General features: G+C 44.7%; 1 protein-coding gene across 14 annotated transcripts in view; it reads right to left on the bottom strand.

Annotated features, from left to right (window-relative positions):
* Positions 1-16669, bottom strand: part of LOC144773261 (uncharacterized) — a 7170044-nt gene that overhangs the window by 1995417 nt on the left and 5157958 nt on the right. The gene's annotated exons all lie outside the window — the stretch shown is intronic.

Raw genomic sequence — 16669 nt, 5'->3', positions numbered from 1 at the left:
GTTGTCTACGCGGCACTGGAAGAGGAATGCCTACCGAAAACCATGCGCGAGGCCCAGATGGCTTCTTCACGAAAGCCTAGCAAATCCCCGCTCTATTGTGAATTATACCACCCCCTTTTGTTGCTGAACTGCAACACTAAAATTCTTGCAAAGGTTCTGGCTACTCGACTCAGCCTCATGATGGAGGGGCTAGTGCTGCCGGATCAGTCAGGAGTTATCCCCAACTGAGCCACGTCACATAATCTAAGGACCCTTTTAGCAGTAATGCAGGACATAGACCCCAACTGCTTGGCGGTAGCAGTATTCCTCGATGCCACTAAGGCGTTTGATTCGGTAGAGTGGGATTACCTGATAGGAACACAGGGTTATATGGGAATGCTCCTTACATTTTTAAACTGGGTGTAAATGCTGTATGAGCAACCAATAGCCACAGTGCTGTTGAACGGAGCTAGATCTACCAACTTTACTATTTCCAGAGACACAAGACAAGGCTGCCCACTGTCTCCAATTATATTTGCCTTGGCAATTGAACCCTTGGCTGAAAAAATAAGGCAACACCATAAAGAGAGGGCACTGATTTACCCGGCTAGGCAGCTGCTCATCTCCCTATACGCAGATGATATGATGTTGTATATCAAAAATCCCCAGGAGAACCTCAACCCAGTGCTGTGAGAAATAACTAAATTCAGTGCCATCTTTGGCATACAAAGTCTGCAATATTTCCCCTGACGTATAAGACTAACCAACATCAGTTGGACTATCCCTTGGTATGGAAGAGTGACGACCTAAAATACTTAGGTACACATATCACCAGAGACAAAGACGCACTAATGCGTGCAAACTACGGGGCGGCCATTGACAAGGTGTCAGATAGTATAACCAAATGGATAAGACTACCACTCTCGATGGCAGGGAGGATATCCCTTATTAAGATGGTACTATTACCAACATTTCTATATCTATTTATAAACATACCGTACCACCCTGGGAGTTTTTTTTCACTACACTTAAGGCACAGCTCACGCGTCTCATTTGGGGAGGGAAACAGGCACGACTCAACCTTGTTACATTGATGTTACCGTATCACCAGGGAGGGTATGATGTTCCTAATTTTCAATATTATTACCACTGTGCCCAGGCGCACTTTGTGGTTTACTGGTTTCATCCCCCGTTCATGCCACACCTGGCGGTAGAGGGTAGCCACATGGCCCGACACCTCGAGAGGGATACCTGTTCACGGCAGTGAAGGAGCGGGAGCGTGACCCATCCACAGTAGACTGTATCATCACTGCATGGCGACGGATCGCTTGTACATTGGAGGCCCCCATGATGTACTAGCCCAGGATGGCCTTGCTGCGTAATCCCTATTGTACGTCACGTATGAGGGGATATGTCAGAAAATGCTCGATAGTCTCCACTACAGCACCTGGGGGGACCTTTATGCTGGGGGGCAGTTTCGTACTAGGGAACAATTTTTGGTGAGCACACACCTACTACCATGGACATATTCATGTACATACGACTTAGACAAAGCATTAAAGCTGCGACCCCTGCATTTCCTGCTGAACCGGATGTACTCGCACCTCTACATGTATTATTGCAAACAGATGCCCCTAAGCACATCATGTCTCTGTTGTTTAAGCACATACAAAACACACTGCTCTCTCAGAAACCACGGGCTAGGATGTAATGGGATAATGATATATGAATCCCTCTGATGGATGAGCAATGGGAAATCAGTTGCACGCAGACAGAGGCAGTCACAGCTAACCATAGGTTACGCCTTATTCATTGTACATTTTTGCATAGATGGTACCAAACTCCTGTCAGGCTACATAAGTTCCTCCTACGGGAGGACGACAAATGTGCCAGATGCGGGAGGGGGGGGGCGGATTTCCTGCACTTGGCATGGCAATACCCACAGGTGATGGACTACTGGGTACAGGTTTTTGAAGGCATGTCGACCATGATAGGAGTGCAGATACCACTGACCCCACTGGTGGCCCACCTAGGCCTAACCCAAGATATAAACACAGTTAACAAAAAAATTCTGGCAATGGGTATGCTACTTACAAAGCGGCAAGTGGCCTGCAGGTGAGGAAGGGGCAGAGCTCCTAAGTTCAAAGACTGGATACATGCTTTATTCACTTGGCAAGAGCATTTGCACAATTATGCTGAACTCTTACCTATAAAGTCGCGGCCGAAAGATATATGGGGGCCATTGACCACTTATCTTCTAGCACAGGGGTCAGACATGGATGTGGACTAGGAGGAGGAGGGGGAGATGGCTGAGACAAGGGAGATAAACGCAGCACAATCAGAGGCCACACTAGATGGAGTAGATGCACTGGTGCCTTGAAGCATGGGAGTGACGAATGGGTGAGAGCATAGTGCTGTAAGTGTCTATAGCTCTTTATTCATACATTAATGAGACAGTACCCTCTTTACTCAGGCTATGTACGATCAATCTCACCAACCTTAGTAACATCAGGACCCGGATCTATAGGAATGTGTGTAGCTGTTCTCTGAAATACAATGTTGTGCAGTTTCAAATAGGGCTGGGAGGGCTATATGTTAGAGGGTTGGACAGAGGGAGGGAATGTTAGTAATTTGCATACACTTGCTAAGTGTGGATTAAGATATATAAACACTACAACTGCATTTGATTGACGTCATCTTCTTCATGGCTGTACTGTGCAAATTTTAAATTTTCAATAAAGGTTTTGCAAGGATCCTGCTCATACACAGAACTGTGCACAGAGACCTAGGACAACAGTGAATTGTGGTGTACCAGAAACTCACCTCAGTACCTAGAAAAACCCCAACCAGCTAGCATCAGTGTCACATCAGCTTTTCGTCCTATAGCAAAGTAATCAATGATGAGACAACCTAGAACATGCGACTTAGTACAAACTCAGGAATGGTGGGAAGTGAGAACACTCTTTTGTTATACTCTCATACCAGTCCACAACAGGAGTAAATGAACAAGTTACTTACCTTCGGAAATGATATATTTGTAAGAAACATTAGTTAGTTACATTCCTTACCTTAGAATAACCCCAGGCGTCAGACTGGATCCGGAAAATGTTGCGTAGCAGTACCCTTGCGCTTCGGTAGGCGTCGTCTGCGGCTCCGCGTCCGTCGTCGGCGTCGTTGCCGCCAGGATGATGTCGTCGGAGTACTTAGACGCCACCCTCGCGCGCTGATGTCAGTTCTTCAGTACCGTAGTCATGTTTTGACTAAAACTTTTGGATCTTTTTGATCTCTTATCGAGTCTTCACGACTCTCAGTGCCGGTAGGGAATGCCCGGTTTCAAGCCCTGTACCGACTGCAACCGACTGATGTCGGTTATGGATCCCCACCGCCGGTGCCTGTATTTCCTTGGGGCCGACCACGACGACCGGTTGTGCCCCGACTGCCGGGCCTTAACGTCGAAGGCTAGGCGGGAGCGGTCCCGCTAACGTGTTTCTTTCAGATAAAAGACACAGTAAGGTTGAATTATTTATTTTAACGACGTGATCTCATGTGCAATATCTTAGCCAACATGAGCGGACATATGATTAAAAATAATATGGTCAGCATGGTTACAATTGCATAAAACACAAAAGAGAAATCATATTACAATGATGGTGAAAACAGGTCCTATAGCGCCTAGTTTTAATACCCTCCCTATATAGGAACTATGTATTATAGACTATAGAAGGTCTCTTAGGCTTGTTGGGGGACCCCATTACCTTTCCGCTCAGTAAGAGTAAATTACATCTGGATCAGCATAGGCTCTCTGCATCCCTGGAAACGGAAATCTTCCAAGTGTCTAAAATCATGGCAAGTGTGTTATAATAAGGACTCCAGAATATTGCTTGGCTCACAGCTGCCAAAATGTTGTGTCTAGAAATCGTTACCCGAACATGTCGAAAAACAACTAACATGGTTTGATAACCTTGACGGCTTTAGAACTCACTTTGCAGACTAGTGGCACGATGTAAGTCTAGAGATTTTGAAAACAAACCTTTTCTCACGTGTAGACCTTCATGAAGGCTAACTTACAAAAACAGCTATGCAGTGTCATGTGCAAAAGCCGCAAAAGGTAAAATGGCGTTTAAACTTCTAATAAGCCATGCTAATATAACATGCGCACAAAGCAGGCCTCAGGCCATACTGCACCCTCTCTTGATCGGGTAACGCACAATAAAGGGGGCAAGATTCATAGAACGCAGAGTTCAAGTTCGAATGAGACTGCACCAAGTTCAGGAATTTTGCCAAACTTGATAATTGGGAGTAAAAATCCGAATAAAAAAAGAAACTAAGTCAGTAAAAACAATCACGGGTGACCATGGTGTGAAAAAGACTTTTAACATTCAAGAAAAACATTAAGACATTATAGAAAAAGATTTTTCACCAGTCCAATACGTGTCTATGAAGCAAAAAAAGTCACACTTCAATCCAACAGCGTATATGCACCGTACGTTGCAACCACCTCTAATAGGAAGTTGTTGTCATCATCCATTAACATTTCAGCCATCCAGTTAAGTAATGGAAATGAACATACATGTTTTTCAACTGCCGGAGCCTCTAGCACCATCAGAGGGCAACTCTTACTTATTTCAAGATAACTGCACGCCAGAAAGTCATTGGCCGGAGTCCAAATGTTCCAATTGCTTAGAACCTAATGGACTGAACGACAGGATGGAGTTTCTATGTTACCTATAATTTTGATTAGTGATTGATTGATGTTTACATTGTCATCGTTATTATGTAATCATGATTTGAGACTTTTTATGCATGAAGTATTGGCAATACACAAGCTCCTTAACCCTGATTAGGTTACTCTTTGGCAACCTCCAACATGGATCATTTCATTCTTCATCAATATATATTTACACCGACATTAGGTGGTTTTATGACACGATTACCTCTTTTATCCAGCCGCGTTAACACCTTTATTTACACATTTGTCTTTACTTTTCACATTCATTTCAATGTCTCAAAGCTTTATTGAGCTAGACTGGAAAAGTGCTATTCATTAACACCTATAAGATGGCCGCCACGTTTTGTGCGGTCACGTGATCATGTGACGTCTTTTTTACTCGCGTTTCAAATGCTTCACCGCGATTAGCTAACGCATTCACCTTTTCGGCACCGTGTTCGGTATGACATTGCTGGGATCGAGAGTCTCAAATTTCGAACCGTGTTTCAAGTAGGTTTGCCCACCGCACTTATCTGTAGTACGATATATATAACAACAGACTTTGATAGATTAGTGATGGTTAACTTCTTATTACAGACACAACAAGAATTGTATCATCCTGCAACAAGCCCGCTGGCTGTGGCTTTACCCTTTCACTGTCTTGGAGATGCGAGTTTGCGCGGTATTAAGTAAGTGTACAAGGCAACACAAGGGGTTTTGCTTTCCCTTGGTATTATACAGCTACCATCAGTTTACTTTGTTGTATTTACTTTTAGGAATCCTCCCATGTCCTCGTGGTCGTAAGTAATAACAGGCTCATATTAAGCATGAATCTGCATGCACACCTGGACGCTTTTGTTATCTATCGGTTTACACAAACTTCACAGGCTTCACTTTGCGCGACATTCAGTTGTGAACACTGTTTACGCTATTTTTTTAGATGGAGCTGCACACTTCTATGATGACTTGTTTGTATTTCATAAGTACACAAAGTGTTGGTATGAGAATGTGGCTTGTTTTGTTGTACACTGTAACACTTTGATATTCTTTGGGTGTTAATGGCGATATAACTAGTTACGTGAATATATAATGGTTATGACATCCGAATACTAAATGCATTAAGTTGAACAATATGTAATTATGTTGGATATGTTTTGATTGAAAGTGCATATTATTGGCTTCATTTACAGATGGGTCCCCTGAAGAAGGGCACATAGCTGCCCAAAATGCATCGGGAATATTTTTTGTTGAATATTTTTGGATCATGGAAATTGAGATTTCTGAGATAATCTATCACATTTGAAAAAATAACAAAGAAAAGAAATACGTTCAATAAAAGTTTTATGTTTCAATAAAATCCTTCCTTGGGTTGATGCAATTTTGTATTTTCAACTATATATGCCCACATGGGCTTGATGGCTGTGCACTGAGGGACATCCCCTAGTTAGGAGATGCAACTTGGATTTATACATTCAACACTTCCTAGGATTGGAGAGTGATACCTCAGGAGCACGTGACAATACGTTTAACTTTGGAACAGTTAGGTAGTGCGTGACATACTTAATATTGTTTTTAAAATTGCCTAGAACCCCATGAGCCGCTGCACAGGCCATAATCCTGAAACCAGAACAATCTATTTCATGAGCAACTAAGGGACTCATTATTAAATTAAAATCCAGGTCGGGAGATACCGTGTTGCAGAGACACAAATCCAGGGCCCATTAATTCCACAATCCAGGCAATGGAAAACAGGCTGCACGCAAGTGAAAAACCGGAAAGATAAACCATACGCCACACTCAGAGTTGCCATAGGCAGCGATCCTTAATATTCTAGCATTCGGTTACGAAGCTGGAGCAGCCGGGGCAGATCGTTGTGGGGCACAGATTGTGCACTGCTGTCCAGTGCCACAGTGTGCGTGCTCCCTAATGTAAAATGATGTATTGATTAGTGGTTCCATGATTGGATGTTTGGTTTACTTGTCAGACCCTAGTACAGGGCATGTGAATCCAAATGCTGCTAGTGGGCTTGCAGCACTGGTTGTGCCACCTACAAAAGCGGCCATGTAAAATGTGTCTAAGGTCTGCATTGCAGAGCCTGCATGCAATCTGGTACTGTCTTGCTGACTGGGCAAGTGCACCCACTTGCCAGTCCCTAAACCTTCCCTTGTCTTCATATTAGTCACCCCGATGGTAGGCCCAAGGGCAGGGTGCATTGTAAGTATAAGGTAGGACAAGCCCTGATGTGTGTGGCATGTCCTAATAGTGAATTACAGCACTTTTTGTTTTTCACTATTGCAAGGCTACCTGGTCCCCATATGCCAGAATGGGCTGCTGGATTGTTACATGTTTATAACCCTAGCAGACTCAGACAAACATGGTAGAAATTTGAATTTAGTATGCCTGGACTCAGAATAATAAAATATTTTAGTAAAGATTATTTTAAATATTCTGTGTTTGCAAATACCACTTTTAGAAAGTAGGTATTTACTTGCCTAACCATTTGAGCCCGCCTCTGCTAGGTTGTGTATTCCTTGTCTGGGTTTGTGTGTGACAGCACTGGGGAATTCCAGGAGACAGGCTGGGGCTGCCGGGTGGTGAATAGGGAGATCTGCATCTAGATGGGAGGGATGAGTTTCACCTGGGACCTGAATAGGGCTGGGCCTTCCCTCTACAATGCTGGCTCCACCCCCTGTGGTGTGTCTGATGTCTCTGCCCTGCACACTGAAAGAAGAGAAGGAAAACTATCAACAAAGTGCTCCTGGACTGTACTTGCCTTCCACAATGCTGGCTCCACCTCCTCTAGGGCGTCTGATGTGCCTGCCCTGTGCTGTGATAGGGGAGGAGAAGTCTGGTAAAAAGAGTGCTTTAGAACTGGCTTGAACTGGGCACAGGCCCGTCTCCCCTCAAAGAACAACGGATTTTGGGTATAAGTCTTGGGACCCTGATCCCATGAAATTAGATCACTTCTGGACTTATAAGACGAAACCTCTGCTGAGGAGAAGGAACCTGAAGAAACTGAGGAGAGACTATTCCCAAGCTGAAGTGCTGGTTGGGGGATTGGCCTGCAGTAGTTGCCTTGCTGCCAAAGGGAGGAGAAAGCCTTTGTGGACTTTTCTTTTCAACTTGTGCAAAGATCTCCAAGGGTTTGGAAGAGCGCTTGCCCCCTGACCGAAATTCCAGGACCAGTGGACTTCACCAGCCTTTGTGAATTGCTGCTGGAATCAAGTGGCTACAGAGGCAGGGAGCTGTGACCGAATCTCACGACCACCCCGGTGTCCTGTAGGCACTGCACCAAGCAACGTCTGCCTTGAACAACACAAGCTCTGTGCTCACTGACTCCGTCAATGAGCCGTAGACAGCACCGTGACTGGAAGGACACCGTGACGTGCAATGCCTCGCTACACCAAATCGAACTGGTCTGACCGACGCGGTCACTGCTGCTGACTTCGAGTCCTGTGACCACACCGGAGTTGGGCACCGCCTCGCACGCTTCGCAACGCACCATCCGACTCGCACCACTATCCGGACTGACCGACACCAGCTCCTGAACTCCGGCTTTGTCGCCGCACCGTAAAGCTGGAAGCACCGCAACGAGCAACGTCCGCCTCAAACAACGCAAGCTCTGAGCTCACCGACTCTGTCTCGATGCAGTCAACAAGCCGTAGCCTGCACCGCGACCGGAAGGACACCGTGATGAACCCCAGAACCGGCTCGCACATCCGTGCCGGCCGCCTCAAGGAAAAGGTACTGTGACTGAGTCTGTCGACATTTGAGTGGGCCAGGACAGCCGCGGTCTGCTGGATTTGTTAGACTCTGTGTTCTTTTCAGCAACGCTGTAGCCGGACAAGGCTGCCGACTCACACAGAACCATGAATGAAGCCTTTTTAACCTGAACTCTTGAAATGTAATAGTACTGTGGATTCTTTTTGTCGTTTATTGGTCTTGTGATAACTCTATATAAAGTATACTTATTTTTTATATAAAACCTGTGTGGTGTCCATTTGTAGTGTTGTCACTGGGTTACTGTATGTGGTCACAACTGCTTAACTTACATTGTTTCTGAAATAAGCCTTGACTGCTCACGCCATGCCGCATAGAGGGCGAGCAGAGGTTATTTTGAGAGAGTTTTCCTGGCTCTGACTAGAGGAGAGGGTCCCTGCTTGTCACAAGTACCTCCCTGTGCCAACCAGAGACCCCCAATTCTAACAACGGGAAGAAAGGGTGTTAATGCTATTATCTACAACAGCAAGCACTTTTTCTAAATTGGCCTCATCTATAGCTCTGAGCCTAGAAGCAGCTTCAATCTGGGACAGTTTCCAAACCTTGTTGTAAGTTGCATATATCCATCTTTTTGATCTGCCTGCTTGCAGGACCGTTAACAAAATTATTCAAATCAACTGTGTCAGTCAGTTTGGACAAAAGTAAATCGACTGATGCTAAGGCCGAGTGTCTGAGCCAATTCTGACACAATTTGCCTACAGAATAGTCTAACCACTGTATAGCCAGGGGTCAGACCCAGAAAACGGTGCTGGCAGGAATCTGCACTTTTTTGCCATAGCAACCTACCTTCGGGATTAATGCTGGAGACATTAAAAGAGGAATTTTTCAACAGGGCTTGTAGTTCACTTAGGGAAGTACTGGTGTAAATATTCCAATGAGGAAATTCACCAAATCAGGAAATGAAGGAGCATTTAGTTTTTTAGAAGTAGCCAATCCAAAGCAGGTGGTGTGTGAAATAGTAGCATTCAGAAACAACATATGGTTTGGGGTGAGACATGCACGATGCAAAGCCACAGTGCCTTGCAGTTGCCAACTTTTAGAACCCCAAACAGATTTAAGATCAATGGTATCTTTCCACATTTCAGAGCCCCCAACAGCCAACTGGTCAATAAAGGACTTTGAATAAAGTAATTTTGTGTGGGTAAGTCTAACCTTGAAAGAGGACTTCTCAGTCATCTTAAAATAAAATGGATTAGGGTTTGATGATTAAAATCAGTAAAATAAGAACACTTTTTGAAAAGTGTTTTTGAGCTGCCTTCCACAGGTGAGGGATAATGTTTCCACTGTGTGTAGTTAACCACATTTCTAAATGAATTTGTTTTATGCATAAAGTGATAGCCAATATGCTGGTAACAGTACAAATCACCATAGTTTGCAGACACTGAATATAAATCTTCAGCATCAAAGGCAGCATAATATTTCAAATCAGAAAACAAAGCCACCACGGCCAGGACATCCCAATCATCAGAGCGAATATTTTGTTTAACCAGATCCCCATAGTAACACGGAGTACATTGGGAACATTAATACCCTCTGTGGGACCATGAATCTGGAACTTTACAGCATCCCATACAATCCCATCTAAAATGGGCCAAGCAGTTATATTCACAAATATCTGATCCCTCTTCTTTTTGTGCGAAGAGGAGTGAGGGGCCAAAGTTCCATCAATTAGTCTAATTGAAGTTCTTTCTTGAATGTAGTCTCCATTAATAAAACGAATAAAATACACCACAAATCTGATGGACATGAATAAAAAAATCGCTAAAAGTACCAGCCAAATGTAAGTCCAAGGGGGAATCAAGAAATGTTTTTTAAACCAGGTAGCAAAAATCGAAACTTTGAAGGGGACTTAGATGTGGACGAGCCAGAGTCAAAGGAAAAACGGGATTGATTAGCCACACAGGTCTCCAAATCAGGCATAGACAAGTCAGTGGGGTAAGTATATTCTGTTTTATTAAGAGAATCACCAGCAGTTGAATTCAATAAAGGATTAGTAACTGTACTCATCTCAATGGCAACATCAGGCCTGATGGCAGGATCCAGAACCAAAACAGAGTGTCGCACCATCGCTGGACACGAAACCGCAGGCGTCATACTATGAAGGCCAAGCTCTGCCAGTACCTAATACCTTAGCTTTCATGGATTGCTTTAAGTCACGGTTCATCCGCTCCACAACACTATTACCGTAAGGCCACTATGGAGACGAAAATTTTACCTGGGCCCCCAGTGAAGCCATGGCATCCTTGTACGCCTTAGAGGCGAACGCTGGACCCTGGTCCGAATGGAAGGTACCACACGCAAAAATTCCCACAAAGACACCCAAATCCCTTACGACAGTTCTGGAATCAGCACTCCTTTGAGGCCACAACCAAACAAAGTGCGTGGAAGAGTCAACTGCTACTAAGATGTACTTATACGCAGTATCAGATGAGAAAGGATCGCAGTGATCTAAGTAATCACACGCAAGTGGTTTATTAGATATGTACGATTCAGTTTGTGGCGGGAGTGTAGCAGTAGAAGGCTTAATTTGCTGATGAATGCCACATTGAAGGACATAATCACGCGTTTGTTTGTACAAACCCAGCCACCAATATCGTTGTGGAGAAGAGAAACAGTAGCTGACACGCCGGCATGCGATGAGGCCATCCCAGCGTGGGCTGCTGTAATCAAAGTCTGCCTGCGGTCCGCGTTGGGTATTAAACTGTCACCAACGTCGTTAATTCTCACATAAGTAACTTTATCAGTGCTTAAATGATAAGAGTATTTAGAAGGGCAAGCTTTAGGGTAAATACCTCCCTTCTCTGTTGCGGCAATAGCTGCCAAGATGTCATCATCAAACTTACTTTTGGAACGTGTAACTGCTGCTACTGCATATGTCGCAACTGCTGTCTTTGCAGCTTCATCCGCGAGACAGTTGCCAACAGCATGAACTCCAACCCGCTGGTGACCCAGAGAATGAATTACAAAGACAAGTGGCAGCCTCTCTTTAAGTTCAGCCACTCAAACCCAGATCATTTTATGTTTTATTGTGCGCCCCTTGGAGTCACAATAATCATTTTGAGTCCAAAAGGGTAGATTGTCATTGTATGATTGAACACAGTAGTAAAAGTCACTTACAATAAGAGTGATCACACTGGGGTCCGTGTATTCTAATGCAAGCATCAGAGGACGGAGCTCAGCCAATTGGGCGGTACAGTCCCCTAATGTCTGAGTATGCACAACATCAGACTTGAATTCACCATCCACCATAGTACCAACCACAATTGCGCAGGCCGAAGACAATACATGCTTTGAGCCCGTAGCCGCTTCCGAGCTTCCCTCAGTGTAAATGATACAACGGAAACCCTCAGGTGGGCTCATAGTCAGAGGAGCAGGATGAACAAACTCATACTACAAGAACTCTTGAGTCTGCAGTGAGGAATCAAAAATGAACCTGACATCCGGAGATGTCAAGGACGCGGTCCATTGTATCCACCAAGGGGGCAAAGCTTTGGAATTTGGTACTCTGGCTTTTTTTACTGCCTCTAAGGCAGGATACGGAGTAACAACCAAAATGCGTTTTCCCTGCGACAGTGCACGTTCCTTAAGAATTGCCATTTGCACTGCTGTCAACACTTTTTCCACAGTGGAAAAGCGCAACTCAGCCGAAGCGTACAAGTGTGACTTGTAAGTGATAGGGACTGTGTCACCCTCATTAAAAGTGAGGCACGTGAAACCCACCGCCCCTGGTACGATTCTTATCACCAGATTGGTGTGGTTGTCACAGGTCAACAAGAATTTAGATTCTAGAAGACCAGCCTGCAAGGATTACAAGATGGCTGAATGTTCAGGCAGCCAGCACTATTTGGAAAAAGAAGGTTGTATCAAAGCGTAAAGAGGCTTGATACGTTGGGCATATTCGGGAATGTAGGTACGCCCGAAATTCAAAAAGCCCAGTAAGGATTGTAGTTTCATCCGTATTGTGGGAGCGTGCACAAGTGCGCATTTCTCCAGGAAGTGAGGAGCTAAACCTCTACCTTCATTGTTGAGCTTGTAGCCCAGGAACAACACTGTGTACCCTGCAATGTGAGATTTTGCAAAGTTACATTTGTAGCCAAAATCCGCAAAATTGCAAATTATGCGGTCCACTCGGCGCAGATGCGGCCATAATTCGTCGCCTGTGAGATAAATGTCATCCACATACGAACATGCAATTGTGTCGATACCCTCCAAGAGAGAGACTACGCGAGCGGCAAAGACGCCTGCACTTCTTATAGCCCATAGCCAAACGGCGAAATTGGTGCTGTTTGCCACCACTGGTAAAAGCTGTCCATTGACTACTAAGTGGGGACAGATTGTAGGCAAAAAAGAAACATTGGATATGTCAAGTGTGGTTTTGAACCTTTTACGCACAAGACTATCCACAAGAGCAGAACTGTGAGAATTCTGCACCACGCACGTACGAGAATGTGAGTTTAAGTGGCGGTAATCCAATACCAAATGGTACGAACCATCTGGTTTGGTCACAGTAAAAATGGGGTTATTCATCGGAGACACAGACGTTTCAATTACACCTTGATATTCCAATTGTTCAGGGATTTCCGCTTTTGCTTCCCGCCGTATGGGGTACTGGGGTTGAGGCTGTGGCATTGACCGCAAAGGAATCACATGACGAGGGGAAAATTTGTCCCATCCACAGTGAGTATGGTACAAAGCTGGCGCAAGCGCCTTAGCCCAATCTTCTGCAAAATGCAGCGCCTGCTCTATCGGCACTGTGTGCGCAAAACTAGGGAGGATTCCCTCCTCCCCTTGGGGAGCAGCTAAGACAAAAGGTGGGGGCCAGTCGACCTCCGCCAACAATATATCATAGGTAGTAGTTAGATTTTCCCAAAACACCCTTTTATGGTATGTTCTATGTCATCTTCAATTACAAGGACTATTTCATAAAGTCTGTCAGGGGGAGCCACTCTAGTATCAGCTGTCTCAACTACAACGAAGGTGTCAGTTGCTGTCACCTTCAGTAGTAGACGCAGGGCCTCTCGCACTATGGCAATCTCCGTCGCACTGTCCAACAGTGTCAGCGCCCATGTCTGATTCCAAAGCAGATTTCTCACTATCTGTGGCAGTTCTCACTGTTACTGCAGCAACTTTCTTCTTTTGAAACTGGGGTATTTGTCACGGTGACTCATCTTGCTTGCCTTTTCCGTCAGCCTTGCAAGGCTACTCACAGCTCTGTTGGGCACCTCGACTTCTGCCGCCGCCACCTCCACCGGTGGGTGAAACCGATGTTTCCTGCAAAGAGCGAGGAGAACGTTGTTCAGGAACCTGAAATCTATCAGGTGACTTAATTGTACTGCGGTCGCGCAACTTGTATGTACGCTCAGTAGAGGCAGGAGTAGGTGAAGCAGGACGGGACCCCTGTTTCTGTTGCTGTTTCCCCTGTTTTTTGTTCTTACTCCAATTTTGTTTCTTTATAAGATGACACTTGTTGAGTTTGCTGCTGTGTTTGTTTTTTAGCAAAAGGCTTAACACCCAAACTATTACGGCCAACGGTCTTATAAGCCTCTGTAATAATTCTCGGTAACTGACGGGGTTTGTCGGCGTCGGGGACATCACGCAAAGCATTAGACACCTGGAAACTTACCTCATCTCCCTTAACATTTGCAAGGAGGAGATCGCATACCATGTCAAATGCTCCCACAAGTCGCATTCCCAACTCCACAGCCGCCTCCGGCCCGTGTTTATCTTGAACACGCTTAATGACGGAGGGTAGGACAGCCATTGACGGGGTGCCAAAGCACCTTGTAAAGACTGCTGCAAACATCACACCCCAAGTTGTACAGTCATTTACATCTGGCATTAAGTCTTTCTGCAAACTTATGGTAAGGATCCTGTGTTTTTCCACAGGAGTAGTATTCGGGAATACTGCTTCCAGTTGGTCGAATTTCTCGGCAAGCCAAAAAGGCATCTCATCCTTATCCGGGGGACGCTTGCCCGTGACCGCATTAACCATGATGGAACTAAGTTTTAGCCCACCTGCTCCAACTGAATGCGCTGCACCACCCGGGAGGTTGCGGGTAATGTAATGAACCAGACCCCTTTTCACAGACACAGCAGAGGCATAAAGGGGTCTTAGTTGCGGAGCTTTTAACTGCCCCGCATTAGGATGCAGGGTATAAGCAGCTAAAACAGGCCAAGTAGCGCCTGGGAGTGAAAACGGTCCTTGTCTGACTGCCGTTATAACATGTGGGAGGGTGCCATTAAACCAACAGCATGCTGCCAAGCGGAAATCGGAACTTCCTGTGTCCTATATGGAGCGTACTCTGTAGGCGCGGCAGCTGGGGTGTAAGTGTGAAATACACCAGTCACATCATCCACAGCAGGAAATGTAACCCATGAGTAGAACAACTCAAACGGGTACACTGCGTCAGCTGATACAACAAAAACAACTGCCTTCCCTTCCAATGAAATGTGGAAATCCTGCAAGTGATTCCGCACAACCAAGCGACAGTGTGCCAGGATATCAAAGGCAGCCATAATAACACAGTGATAGAGAAGTACAATGCAATAGAAAAAGGCACAACTGGGTAGTAAATCAAACAGAAAACCGTTTTAAAAATATCAAGCTTGAAAAGACCTATGTAACTATCGGTAGGTTTTATCCGTCACTACTGTCAACCAGAAACAATAGTGAGGGGGTCGTAGACTGATATAAGCACTACTCAAGTGTCTCACAATAAGACCACACTCGTTGGCGGCGCCATGTTGCAAGGATCCTGATCATACACAGAACTGTGCACAGAGACCTAGGACATCAGTGAATTGTGGTGTACCAGAAACTCACCTCAGTTCCTAGAAAAATCCCAACCAGCTAGCCTCAGTGTCACTTTAGCTCTTTGTCCTATAGCAAAGTAACCAATGATTGAAAACCTAGAACATGCGACTTAGTATGAACTCAGGAATGGTGGGAAGTGAGAACACTCTTTTGTTCTGCTCTCATACCAGTCCACAACAGGAGTAAATAAGAGACACGGTAAGGTTAAATTATTTATTTTAACGACGTGATCTCATGTGCAGTATCTTAGCCAACATAAGCAGATATATTATTAAAAATAATATGGTCAGCATGGTTACAATTCCATAAAATACAAAAGGAGAAATCATATTACATATGATCGTGAAAACAGGTCCTATAGTGCCTAGTTTTAACACCCTCCCTATATAGGAACTATGTATTATAAACTATAGAAGGTCTCTTAGGCTTGTGTGGGGGACCCCATTACCTTGCCACTCAGTAAGAGTAAATTACATCTGGATCAGCATAGGCTCTCTGCATCCCAGGAAACGGAAATCTTCCAAGTGTCTGAAATCATGGCAAGTGTGTGATAATAACGATTCCAGAATCTTAATTGGCTCACAGCTGCCAAAATGTTGTGTCTAGAAAGCGTTACCCGAACATGTCAAAAAACAACAAACATGGTTCGATAACCTTGACGGCTTTAGAACTCACTGTGCAGACTAGTGGCACGATGTTAGTCTAGAGATTTTGAAAACAACCCTTTTCTCATGTGTAGACCTTCATGAAGGCTAACTTACAAAACAGCTATGCAGTGTCGTGTGTAAAAGCAGCAAAAGGTAAAATGGCGTTTAAACTTCTAATAAGCCATGCTACCATAACATGCACACAAATCATGCCTCAGGCCATACTACAAAGGTTTATGAAATTTAAATTAAACAAAAATGCACACATAGTACTCAGTATTCACATAAATACACTCAGTGTATATTGGAATAAGAAAACTTAGATTTCAAATAAGTCAACAATATACAAAATAGAGGTAATAAAGTCTTGAGTACATAAAAACATCAAATAACCAATACCTCATCTTTTAAGGCATAAAAGGGTGGACAACGGGGAGGCGGGTGGGTCAGTGAGGAATCCACAGGCAGATACTGTATCCACCGGAAAAAGCGTTACTGAAGGTAAGTAACTTGTTCTTCTTATGGATACATCTGCCTGTGGATTCCTCACCTTATGAATAGAATCCCACAGCAGTCCCACTCCCGGAGGAGGGTGCCCACCCTTCTATACCAAAAAGTCTTGCGAAACAGAGCACGCAAAATGGCCATCCCTCCTCACCTCAGGATCTAAGCAGTAATGCTTTGCAAAAGTGTGGAGGGAGGCCCAAGTTGTAGCGTTACATATGTCCAAAACAGGAACAT

The sequence above is a fragment of the Lissotriton helveticus genome, chromosome 8 (assembly GCF_964261635.1).
Source record: "Lissotriton helveticus chromosome 8, aLisHel1.1, whole genome shotgun sequence".
Classification (NCBI taxonomy): domain Eukaryota; kingdom Metazoa; phylum Chordata; class Amphibia; order Caudata; family Salamandridae; genus Lissotriton; species Lissotriton helveticus.
This window is presented reverse-complemented; position numbering and strand designations above follow the sequence as displayed.